Source organism: Symphalangus syndactylus, chromosome 2, assembly GCF_028878055.3.
Source record: "Symphalangus syndactylus isolate Jambi chromosome 2, NHGRI_mSymSyn1-v2.1_pri, whole genome shotgun sequence".
Classification (NCBI taxonomy): Eukaryota; Metazoa; Chordata; class Mammalia; order Primates; family Hylobatidae; genus Symphalangus; species Symphalangus syndactylus.
In genome coordinates, this window is record NC_072424.2 from 15,873,163 (window position 1) to 15,886,102 (window position 12,940).

The following is a 12,940-nucleotide window of genomic DNA, read 5'->3' on the forward strand; positions in this document are numbered from 1 at the left end:
GGTTTCCCCTTTCCCCTACTTCTCATATCTCCCATATACAATCCATAGACACGTCCTGGTGGTGCCAGAGCCAAAATATATCCCAACCCATCTTTGCTGCCAGCTTCCAGCATCCCAGTCCAAGTCGTTCCCTTCTCCCCTGGAAAGCTGGTGTCCTGGCCTCGACTCTTAGTACTCTGTGGTAGGCTCTCCCCACAGCAGCCAGAGTGGTGTTTCTTTATTGTGTGTGCGTGTGTGTGTGTGTGAACAAATATTTCTTTATTTTCATTGATAAATGAAAATTGTATATATTTGTCATGTACAACATGTTATTTTAAAGTATGTATACATTGTGGAATGGCTAAGTTGAGCTAATTGACATATGCATAACCTCACAGACTTATTTTTTGGTAGTGAGAACACTTAAAATCTACTCTCAGCAATTTTCAAGAACACAATACATTGTTATTAACCACAGTCATTCACCATGTTGTACAATAGATCTCTTGAACTTATTCCTCCTAACTGAAATTTTGTATCCTTTGACCAACATCTCCCCAACACTCCCCACTCCCAGCACCTGGTAACCACCATTCTGCACTGCTTCTGTGAGTTCAGCTTTTTTAAAATTCCACATATAAGTGAAATCACACATATTTTTCTGTGCCTGGCTTATTTCACTTAATGAAATGTCCTCCAAATTCATCCATGTTGTTGAAAATGATCGGATTTCTAGTTCTGTGAAGAATGATGGTGGTATTTTGATGGGAACTGCATTGCATTTGTGGATTGCTTTTGGCAGTATGGTCACTTTTACAATATTGATTCTACCCATCCATGAGCATGGGATGTGTTTTCATTTGTTTGTGTCATCTATGATTTCTTTCTGCTGAGTTTAGTAGTTTTCCTTGTAGTGGTCTTTCACCTCCTCAGTTAGATATATTCCTAAGTATTTATTTTATTTTTGCAGCTATCGTAAAAGGGATTGAGTTCTTCATTTGATTCTCAGCTTGTTCACTGTTGGTGTATAGCAGAGCTAATGATTTGTGTAGGCTAATTTTGTATCCTGAAACTTTGCTGAATTCACATATCAGTTCTAGGAAGAGGTGGTATTTGGTTACATGAATAAGTTCCTTAGTGATGATTTGTGAGATTTTGGTGCACCCATCACCTGAGTAGTATACACTGAATCCAGTTTGTAGTCTTTTATCCCTCACCCTCCTCCCATCAAGTGATTCTCCTGCCCCAGCCTCTTGAGTAGCTGGGACTAGAGGCATCTGCCACCACACCTGGCTAATTTTTGTTTTTTTTTTTTTTTTTTTGAGACAGAGTCTTGCTCTGTCGCCCAGGCTGGAGTGCAGTGGCGCAATCACGGCTCACTGCAAGCTCTGCCTCCCGGGTTCACGCCATTCTCCTGCCTCAGCCTCTCCGAGTAGCTGGGACTACAGGTGCCTGCCACCACGCCCGGCTAATTTTTTTTATTTTTAGTAGAGACAGGATTTCGCCATGTTGGCCAGGCTGGTCTCAAACTTCTGACCTCAAGTGATCGGCCCACCTTGGATTCCCAAAGTGCTGGGAATACAGGCGTGAGCCACTGTGCCCGACCTATATGTCTTTTTTAAAATGCCAATACCATGTTGTTTGGATTACTATAGCTTTGTAGTATATTTTGAATTCAGGTAGTGTGATGCCTCTGGCTTTGTTCTTTTTGCTCAGGATTGCTTTGGCTATTTGAGGTCTTTTGTGGTTCCATACAAATTTCAGATTTTTTTCTATTTATGTAAAAAAATCATTAAAATGTTGATACAGATTGCACTGAATCTGTGGATTGCTTAGAGTAGCATGGACATTTTAACAATATTAATTCTTTCAATTCATGAACATAGGCTATCTTTTCTATTTGTGTCTTCTTCAATTTCTTTCATCAATATTTTATAGTTTTCAGTGTACAAGCCTTTTATCTCCTTGGTTAAACTTTTTCCTAGGTATTTTTCTATAGCTATTGTAAATGTGATTGTTTTCATGATTTCTTTTTCAGATAGTTCATTGTTAATGTATAGCAGTGCTATTGGGTTTTGTATGTGGAAGTTGTGTTCTTGACCAAGAAATGAACAATAAGTAAATCATGGATCCCCAAAATGCTATTAAAGCACAGTTGAGCATAACCATGAAAGAATGATTTTTATTAGCATCAACTGTGTCAGCTTTGTTAGAATTTATAAAAACTTTGGAGAAGATATATTGGGTGTCTCAATGCTCTATATGAACCTATGCTTTTTTTGTCAATAAGTTTTTCTACAGCAAATAAAGAAGTCAAAACCATTCCATGGATCCTAGGTTCTCCAAACACCTGTGGAATCACAATCTACTGGTTGATGACAGAGTCCCTCCTACAGAACAGCAGTTTGAGAATCACAGATTATCATTTAGTCCACAAATACTTATTGTACCTACTCTGTGCCAGGTGCTGTGTAGTGAGCAAAGAACACAGAGCCGCTGCCCTCCTGGGACTTCCAGACTGGTGGAGGAACAATTAAACAAGTAAACATGCTGACAAAGAAGGACTGAACCAATGTTTCTCCCCTTGAGCCTGTCTTAATTTAGTCACCCAAGTAACTTATTTAGACATTTAATGACCACCAGAAAAGAACGATGCAAGCTGTTCAGGATTTGGTTCCTTTCTTGTGAGAGTTTCATTGGGCTAGCTTGCTTAAATGACTACAAAAGTACTTCTCATTGAGTTGAGAGCCATAATGCAACTCTCATTAGTATGAGTATTTGTTTTTTAACTTTTTATTTCATGGGTACACGTACAGGTTTGGTATATAGGTAAACTTGTGTCATGGGGGTTTGTTGTACAGATTATTTCATCACCCAGGTATTAAGCCTAGTACCCATTAGTTATTTTTCCTGGCCCTCTCCCTCCTCCCAGCCTCCTTCCTCCAATAGGCCCCAGTGTCTGTTGTTCCCCTCTATGTCTCCACGTGTTCTCATCATTTAGCCCCAACTTTTGAAAAAAACTCAACATCGCTGATTATTAGAGAAATGCAAATCATAGCCACAATGAGATACCATCTCACATGAGTCAGCATGACTATTATTAACAAGTCAAAAAATAACAGGCGCTAGCAAGGTTACAGAGAAAAAGGAATGCTTATACATTGTTGATGAGAGTGTAAATTAGTTCAACCATTGTGGAAAACAGTGTGGCGATTCCTCAAAGACCTAAAATCAGAACTACCATTTGACCCAGCAATTCCATTATTGGGTTTACAGCCAAAGGAATACAAATCATTCTATCATAGAGAGACACGCATTCATTGCAGTACTATTCACAACAGCAAAGAGAAGAGATGCTGAAACCAACTGCAGCAAAAGCAAAAATTAACAGATGGGCTATAATTAAGCTGAAGAGCTTCTGCACAGCAAAAGAAACTATCAACAGAGTAAACAGACAACCTACAGAAAGGGAGAAATTTTTACAAACTGTGCATCTGACAAGGTCTAATATCTAGCATCTATAAGGAACTTAAACAAAATTACAAGAACATAAACAACCCCATTCAAAAGTGGGCAAAGGACATGAACAGATACCTTTCAAAAGAAGAAATACATGTGCCCAACAAGCATATGAAAAAAACATATATAGGTATTTGAATCTGAGCATCCGGACTCCTCCAGGGAGCTAGGAAGACAGAGGAGATGCTCCCCTCCACTGAGTACCTAGATTATGACCCTGAAAGAACTGTGACTCAAAGAAGAAGACCAGAGTCAGCCCACTGGACACTCAACTTCCAGAGAGTAGAGGGCAACTGAGAAGTATAATAGTAACTGCCAGTGCAATTTTACATCCTACTGAACTGGAAGCATGCTGCATTGTAAGTGCTCCCCTAATTCCTGTATTATTCATTTCCTGAGTTGGAGATTCCCAAATCTGGTGCCACAGACAAATGGACTTCAGGTATCCATGAACTCCTAAAATGCAGGGAGTGTGTGTACACTTCCTAGGTACAGAGTACATGGCTTTTATCCAATTACCAGAAGCCTGAGCTTTAGAGGTTATACTCTCATCTAACCAGCCATTATGAGCAGAGGCCCAGGTGCAGGATGCAGAGCAGTGAATCCACATTCTGCAGTCATGGTCATCCTCAGGAGAGCCGAGCATTTGACCGATTGGGGAAAAACAGACAACGATGATAGCAATAAGCTTTCTTAGGCTCCACACATTGTGCCGAGTGTCTTAGCTGCTGTATTTCATGCATCCTCCCCATGGCTTCTAAGACAAGTCCTAATATCATTACGCCCACTTTCCAGATGAGGAAACTGAGGCTTGGGAAGGTTAAGTAACTAGCCTATGATCAGAACGAATAACTACTCAGATTCAATCCCACATCTAAATGATTGCAGGGCTGCTTGCTTAACCACTACCCTAGGCTTTCCCCATGGCCAGAAGCACTTGACATCTCTTATGGGAACCAAAAAGCACTATTATTACAAAGAGCCTCTAGCTACCCCCTTTGCTATCAAAATCAAGTCCAAAGACTGGTACCAGAAAGTCCCAACAGTGTCTCTGGCAAAATCTGATTTAAAAAAAAAAAAAGTAAAGGGAATCGAGACAAGCTCCCAAGATTACAGGTGCTAGCAGCTCTGACGCCTGGTATGTGTATACTTCAAAGAGTCATTGTGCATCTTAATTACAGGTAAATAGATAGGTATAATAGTCTCTGTTGATTCTTTTCAAGTCTAACTACTTAATTGTGGTCTACTCAAAGGTGAAAAACCCAAATTCCCCATGCCCTGTCAAGATTACTTTGCCAAAGTTTATAATTCAACTCAATTCAACCCAAACCTACATGGTACCTACTACCTACAAGGCAATAGGCCTCAGGCAACTGTAGGAGGGAGGGTGAATCACAAAGATGAATGAAACATTTCATATATCCTTCCTCGCAAGAAATAAGGATGCAGGATGCATTTGGTATAATTGATACAGTCCTGATCGTTAGGTGCAAATCTTTGCTTTAAATGTTTCTAAGGGATCAGATTGAAGAATAAGAACAAGGACCAAGAACAACATCGGGCCTGGCATGTTATATGCAGTGTCTCAAAACCCTACAACAACTCTATGAAGGAGGTTTTATCGGCCCATTCTGCAGGTGATGTACAGTTGAGAAAACTGCCTGGTGGCACATAGGTAGTAAGTGAGAAGCCGAGCAAGAGCCTGAGCCCAATTCTCATGGCCTGGAGAGCCTTCATCCTCCCCATGGCCTCCTGCTGAGAACTCTTTGCTATAAGGAGAATGCAGTGCCTAGTTTATCTCTTTTATCTACTTCATCTTCCAAGAAGCAAATTCAAAATAGTGATATAAGAAATACATTTTAGGCTGGGCACAGTGGCTCACACCTCTCATCCCAGCATTATAGGAGGCCAATTTGGGTGGATCGCTTGAGCCCAGGAGTCCCAGACCAGCCTTGGCAACACTGCGAGACCCCATCTCTACAAAAATATACAAAAAATTAGCTACTGGGGAGGCTAATTTTTTAGTCCCAGCTACTGGGGAGGCTGAGGTGGAAGGATCACCTGAGCCAGGGAGGTCAAGTCTGCAGTGAGCTGTGATCGTGCCACTGCACTCCAGACCAGGTGACAGAAAAAAAAAAAACAAAAAGAAATACATTTAAACTCTAGATTGGAGCACATGCGATATGGACCCATGATCTCAGGAGGGTTAGGGTTTGCATGCCGCACTTCCTTTTCAATGTCATTTTTAAGAAGTCTTCCATCCACCACTTGCATTCAACCTTTTCATGTGCAACTGACATCATCAGCAACAAGCACAGGTCCCGTGTTCCAGAGGCCCCCCTCCTCAGGAGCTGTGTGACACTAGCTGATCAAGCTGACTTCCTCTTTTTGAAAATGAGCATGAGAAATCGTACCTGCCTCCTGTCACCCCATGCAGGAATATTATCTAGCGAGCCCATCTTTACACTGCAGTTAATCATTGACAGTATTTCTCACAACTTAGACAATGCCAGTAATGTATAGCATAAAAATAATCTACAGAAAGATTAGTTTCTATGACCCCATTGTGTTATAAAACATCCAAATTACTGGCATTTAGATTATCAAGCACTTGGTTTGTGGGGAAATGCCTTATCCCAAGTGTTGCTTTATTATTATGGATAACTCTGATTACCAAAATTTTCGAGGCAAAGTCCACCATCTTCCGTTTTTCAGACATCAGGCTCATTAGAGCCACACACTCTCAACTTACGGTATGCCAAGTATTGCATAAGATCTGATATGAAGTGTTGAACAGGTGCGGTAATACATTTTAGTTTACTGAAATTGATATATGCTAGAGATGCCATAAAATGCCTACCGTTATTACACCTGATAATTGTTAACAGAAGGCAATTATGAAATACTTTATTCGGACTTTTCCGTAGTATATAGAAATTTAAAAAGAAAATTAATCACAAGAATCAGGTGGTACAACATGGGTATACTAAGCCCCTCCAAACTTCATGTTAATTAAGTTTCTAAGATTGCTAAGATTATTAATATTTTGAAAACTTTTTGTCCAATAAAGGGAAAAGTTACCCTGTTCTCAAATCTTAGGTGACATCAGAATCCAGGGGTCTGGAATAGGCATAAGGATCCTAATATATGCTCGGGTCATTCTAATTCAGGTGATTTTGGGGAATTGCACATTAAAGGGATGTAACTGACCTATCTCAGTTCAGGGCAATCTCTCCCCTGGCAAGAAGCCCATCAGAAATGCCCTGAGGCTCACCCACACCCTGGTGCAGGGAAGTGATTGAAATCGTTCCAGCCTTTGCTCTCCACTATCCTTTTCAGACCTAAGAGCTAAGGTGTAATGATAAATGCCACCTTAACCTTGGAGAATGTGGCTAATTTGTTTGCTTAGCAGTTCAAAGGCCAGGATAAGAGGTTATAACTCACAGAGGTAGGCGTGATTAGAGTTCACCAAGCCCTTCTTCATCCCAGAAACTCCCAGCCCCTTGGCACCTACAGTATTCATCTTATCCCTTCCTCCTGCCTCTTCCCAACCTCCCCTTTCCTTTGTCTCTCCTGGGCTCTGGCTGCCTCCCCTTTTCCTTATTGTTCGTCATTTGGAGTTAAACTTTTAAAAATGTTTGTCATCACGGCCATTCATTTAAAAAATCAAGAGTCCCCTGCTTCTAGATCATTTATAAAACATTTACTATATTTATTTGTGTTTTGTTTTATATGACCATATGTTTTCTCTGTAGTCACTAGCTAATTCCTACTCATCTTTTTTGTGCAAGATTTTGAGCTGGGACCTCTAGCCATGCAAAATCTGAGACACTTGTTTTCTGGAGGACAGAGGTATGCTTTACTCATGCCTGCATTGCCTCCCCACACAGGTAGTGTGCTCAGAAATAAAGCAAGTGTCCAAAATATTTCTAATGAATGGAATTAAGTGCATCTACGTGGCCAGAACTCACCTCCTGGCTGGGAGATGGATGCAGATGCAGAGAAAGGAGATCACAACACAGACTATGTGAGCTTCCCGCAGCTGCTATAACAAATGACCCCAAACTGAGTAGCTGAAAGCAACACAAATGTATCATCTTACAGTTCTGGAGGGTAGAAGTCCAAAATGGGTCTTACAGGCTGAAGTCAAGGTGTCACAGGACTGTGCTCCCCTAGAGGCTCTAGGGGAACACCCATCTCCTTGCCTTTTGCAGTTTCTAGAGGCCACCCACATTCCTAGGCTCGTGGCTCCTTCCTCTATCTTCAAAGCCCATCATTCCAACCTCTGCTTTGGTCATCCCATCCCCTCTTCTTCCTTCTGATCCTCCTGACATCTTCTTATAAGGACCCATGTGATTTACACTGTGCCCACCAGAAAATCCAGAACAATCTCCCTGTCTCAAGATTCTTCATTCAATCATGCCTGCAAAGTCCTTTGGCCATATAAGGTCACATATTCACAGGTTTCAGGAATTAGGAGAGAGACATCTGTGGGAAGGGGCAATATTCAGCCAAACTTGCAGGCAAGCACAAATCTAGGAATCCAGAAAACAGAGTTGGGGCAGGGAGAGCCCCCAGGCGGGATGGCAGGGGTTGGCTTTCTGGAGGGAAAGGCCTCCAGCTGAGCCATGAAGGACAGATCAAATTGGGGGATAAGAGCATAAGTTTTGAAGTCAGGCAAAGCTGAAGCCTTGATTTCCTTATTTGTATATTAGTATAATGTCCATTTCATAGGGTTATTTTGAGGATTCAATAAGATAATGAATGTAAAGGGCCTGCATGTGGTGAGCATGCCGTGTGACTAAAATCTAGGACACGAAACGGCAGACAGAGGATTTCGGAAACATCAGAAATGACAACCAGCTTAACTGCTCATTTCAGACTATTGCCCTCAAGGCTAAAAGGACACAGCAAAAGAGAAATTGTGGGGGGGAAAAATGTAGTGTCCTAAGAGTGACCATGAAAACAAACTTCGTGCCATTCTCCTTCCCAGAAGTTGTGAGCTCCACATCCAGAGGTCCCAGTCTCCTGCCAACCATACGTGGCTATTTCCGTTTAGAATCAAAGATGCTTGGGGTGTAGTCCAGCCAAAGGAAATGCTTATGACCACGATCAGGAAACCGTTTCCACAGCAACCCGGTGCCAAGTGGCAGCCCGGCAGCGGTCATCTTGGGCCACGCCTGGGGAGCTGGCTATTGTCCTCACCTACCGCGAGAGAGCGCTCCTCCTCAGGCTTCCTCAGACGTTTTCTTTTAGAACGTTGGTTGGGTTCATGAGAAAAAGAAACCTGACAGGGACTGTTGGTTATAATCCCAGTGGTGGCTGGCCGACTGGACCGTGACTTCTGGTGACCACCTTCTAAATGTGCAAAGCCAATGAGTTTGGGGTTTGACGCTGCTGAATGTTTATGTTACCCCCAAAGTTCATGTGTTGAAACCTAGTACCCAAGGTGATGGTTTCGAGGTGAGGCTTTGGGAAGGCGATTAGATCATGAGGGCAGAGCTTCATAAAAAGGATTAACTGCCTAATGAAAGGGACCCCAAAGACAGCCCTCGCCCACAGGAGGACACAGCAACAAGACAACAATCTGTGAACCTGGAAGAGGACCCCCACCAGACACTACAACTGCCAGTGCCTTGCTTTTGGTCATACTGGGCTGCTGGGGGTGGGGCAGGAAGGGGAGTGGACCTCTTTCTTAGGTGACGTGATTTTTCCAGCAATTAGATGAAACTGATGGAAGCAGGCCCAGATATCGGCATATTTCCTGAAGCCTTGAGTTGGATAGTTCTCCTGGTTGCATAAACTTCAAGATAAGTTACAAGCACAGGTGTTTCCCACTGAGAGCTGATTTCCTCGTCTCTGGACCAGATGAAGTGGTGGAATGGGGTCCCTAACAAAGTCCAGATTGACCTTTTTGTACAAGGCAATGACTTGGCCCTACTTGAACTTCTGGTTCAGTTTCCCCTGTTCCTCCTGTGTTGTATTTATGTCAGCACTGTGTCCTGCTGCCTTCCAAGTCAATAGAGATGGCTTAGGATAAAAACACATTACAAAAATGGACACTTAGAGGCACAAGAATAGAAGCTATGCCTGGGGGCAGGGAGTAGAAGGGGCACAAGGGGGCAGACTTGGCTCTGCAGGGGGTCAGAAGATCACTTCAGCAATAGAGTTGGTGTGACTCCATGTTTGCATGAACCAAGACTTTTGTGGTTGCAAGAAACAGAAACTTAACTGGAACCCCCAAGCAGAAAGGGTGTTTTTAATGCGTGTCTAGGGTGTCTCATGGTCCCCAAGGGCTAGGGTGCAGTCAGCCCTCAGGAGTGGATGGGAACTAGGGGCTTGGGCTCCTTCATCATCTCCCAGTCCCTCGTCTCTGCTCCCTCAGCACTCTGGAACTCCCATCTTGCTCACACTGCTTCCTTCCCCTTCTCTCTTACTAGTTTCCTCTGCAAGGAAACCTCAGGCTACCAGCAGCTCTCCAATTTGTATCTGCTCCTTTTAAGAAACCAGCAAATTTGAACCAAGAATCTCTTAGTTCCAACCTAAGAAAATCAGTGCTTGACACTGCATTTAAATGGCAATTTATGTTAGATTGAGAGCCACTAATTGTCTACACATCAAGAAATGGGGCCCCAGAGGGAGACTAGGGGCCTTGAGAAGGAGAAGTGGAGGTTTTAACCCCTTCTCAGAGCTGCCATTATCCTGGTCCAATCAACTGTGCCAGGAGGCAGAGCCACTTTGCAGAAATGGTTGCCTGGGTGTTCACTGCACTTTCCTTGTGAACTGAGTAAGGGAGAGCTCCAAGAACGATTGTGGATGAGGGAAAGAGAACTAGATAGAAAAACTAACAGGTATTCAGTACCAAGCTGTCTGTACTTAGGCAAAAAGCTTCCACCGAGGATGGGTACCTCAGACTTATTTCTGACATAATACTGCGGGCCCAAGCATTTCAGCAGGAATTCAACCCAAGCAGGAATTTATCATCTAGTACTGGAAACAGGAACACATTCAGAGGATGAACACAAGGGTGAAGGCATGGGAGCCCACAGTCTAGGAAGGCTGCATTCCTTTATTATTTTATGTTTTATTTGATTTTGTTTCTCGTGGCTGTTGGTTTTCTATAGTTTCAATGGCTAGAAATCGTTTTTAAATGGTGGCTGTTTCACCTAGAAAATTAGACAGGAGTCGAGATGGGCATAACTGTGGCCTTTCAGTATGCAACAGGCTTGCTGCCAAAGTGGGATTCGGTGGTTCTGGTTAGCCCCACAGCCACAGCTGGGCCATAGAAACAGAACTTACCAGGACACAGATTTTTCAACCCAATGTAAGACTGAGTTGCCTTTGGGTACAGGGAGTCTCCCTTCCTAGGTGTGTGCATTCAGAGGCAGATGCCTTCAGTAGCACAGTAGCACTTTGAGGGATGCCAGGTCCCATTCCTGGAGGTGTTACTCAGGATGGGCATCTCACAGTGGCAACTTGTTGGGGGAACTGGGTCAGAGGACTCCCCAAATTCCCTCCAGTCTTAGCATGGAGCCACCAGTGCCAGCCCTATTCTGTGGGTCACAGCCCTCCTTGATAGGTGCAGCCTGAGAGGCTGCCATTACCAGACACTGGGGAAGACATGGGGGCACAGGTGTTCTGCAACAGCAGTCATCATGGGGGCCAAAATCTCCTCTCCGTGGGAAGACCTGAGAAGGTTCTGGGGCTAATCGCCTTGGCCAATCACCTGTGCCCCTCACATAGCCCCAACATATGGGAAAGGTGTAAGGATCCCCAATACAGATAAACACACTGAACCCCAGCACCATAAAGGCTTATCATTCAGGAAATAGAAAAATGGGTTGTGGCATATGCATGTGATAGAATACTATGCAGAAGTCAAATGGAGTGAAATATAAATATGTATGTATGTATACACATGCACATATACGTACATATACATATATCTCTCAACAGGATAGACCTCACACTATAAAGCTGAGTGAAAAACAAAGTTGTAGAATAACACACACTACAATATCATTTATGAAATCCTTAAAACCCACATAAGACAATGTGAACTGCCCATGGATATATATGTAATATATAAACATGAAAAAAGCAACACACTAAAGTAATAGCAGTGGTTGCCACTAGGGTGAGGAGGCAGGAAGAATGGGATTACGTTGGGGTGATCAAAGAGAGTTTCTTTTTTACTTATAAAAAAGCAAATATAACGAAGTGCAAATCGTTAAATCTGGTTAGATGGAGCATGGGTGTTTGCTATGTTGAGAGGCAGAAACAAACTGAGGCCCCAAGAGATTAAATCATTTCTCCAGCATTGGCTGGGATGCTGTTTAACACACACTTTCCAGGCTGCGCACGAAGCGGCAGTGGATATTGACCCCAGGCTGCCCAGAGGCCACCTCCACTCCACTCTGGACTTGAACCGTCATACTTGACCGCCCCTCCTCCACACATGCCTGCCATCTCTCCCCTGTTCATCGCCTGGAACCCCAGCACCTTCAACTTTTAATAACAGGGAAGGCTCAAGATGTCGAGGGAGGCCGGGCGCGGTGGCTCACGCCTGTAATCCCAGCACTTTGGGAGGCCGAGGCGGGCGGATCATGAGGTCAGGAGGTCGAGACCATCCTGGCTAACACAGTGAAACCCCGTCTCTACTAAAAATACAAAAAATTAGCCAGGCGAGGTGGCAGGCGCCTGTAGACCCAGCTACTCGGGAGGCTGAGGCAGGAGAGTGGTGTGAACCCCGGGGGTGTGGAGCCTGCAGTGAGCCGAGATCGCGCCATTGCACTCCAGCCTGGGCGACAGCGAGACTCTGTCTCAAAAAAAAAAAAAAAAAAAAAAAAAAAAAGATGTCGAGGGAAGGTGAACTGCTTGCTCCTCGTCCCTGTAGAAGTGACTAACATCAGAGCCTAGCTGTTGGTAGGGGGAGGCCTGGGGGCTGGGTGGTGGATGGGAACAGAGGAAGGCAGAGGTGGCTGTAAATTAACACTCTTGCCACCCTGGAGAAGACTGACTTATCACCACCAGTTCCCAGCATTTCTTCCTGGGAGGAAGAGGGCCCAGCATGAGATGGAAACAGATTTGATCTTTGGTGTCAGGGGTTCTCATGCCTGAGTGCCTCAAGTCACCCCGGGCCACTGAGGCAGGACTTCCTCTGTGCCCTGGATGGGTCTAGGTAGGTCAGGAATCCATGATGGTGGGGGACCCCAAACCAGGTGTGTCCCTATGAACAGATAAGGAGTGGTTTAAACCAGATCACAACCCAGGGCCAATAAGGGAGATTAAGCCCTGGTCATCAAAACGGGGAGAAATGCTTAGCAAGCAAAGAAACCATGAGTAGGAAAGATGAATACAGCGGAAGAGGACAGAAGCCACCCAAATTAGGGAACAAAAAGGTGCTCTCAGCCCTAAGTGATGCTCACCTGCCCCTTAGGGC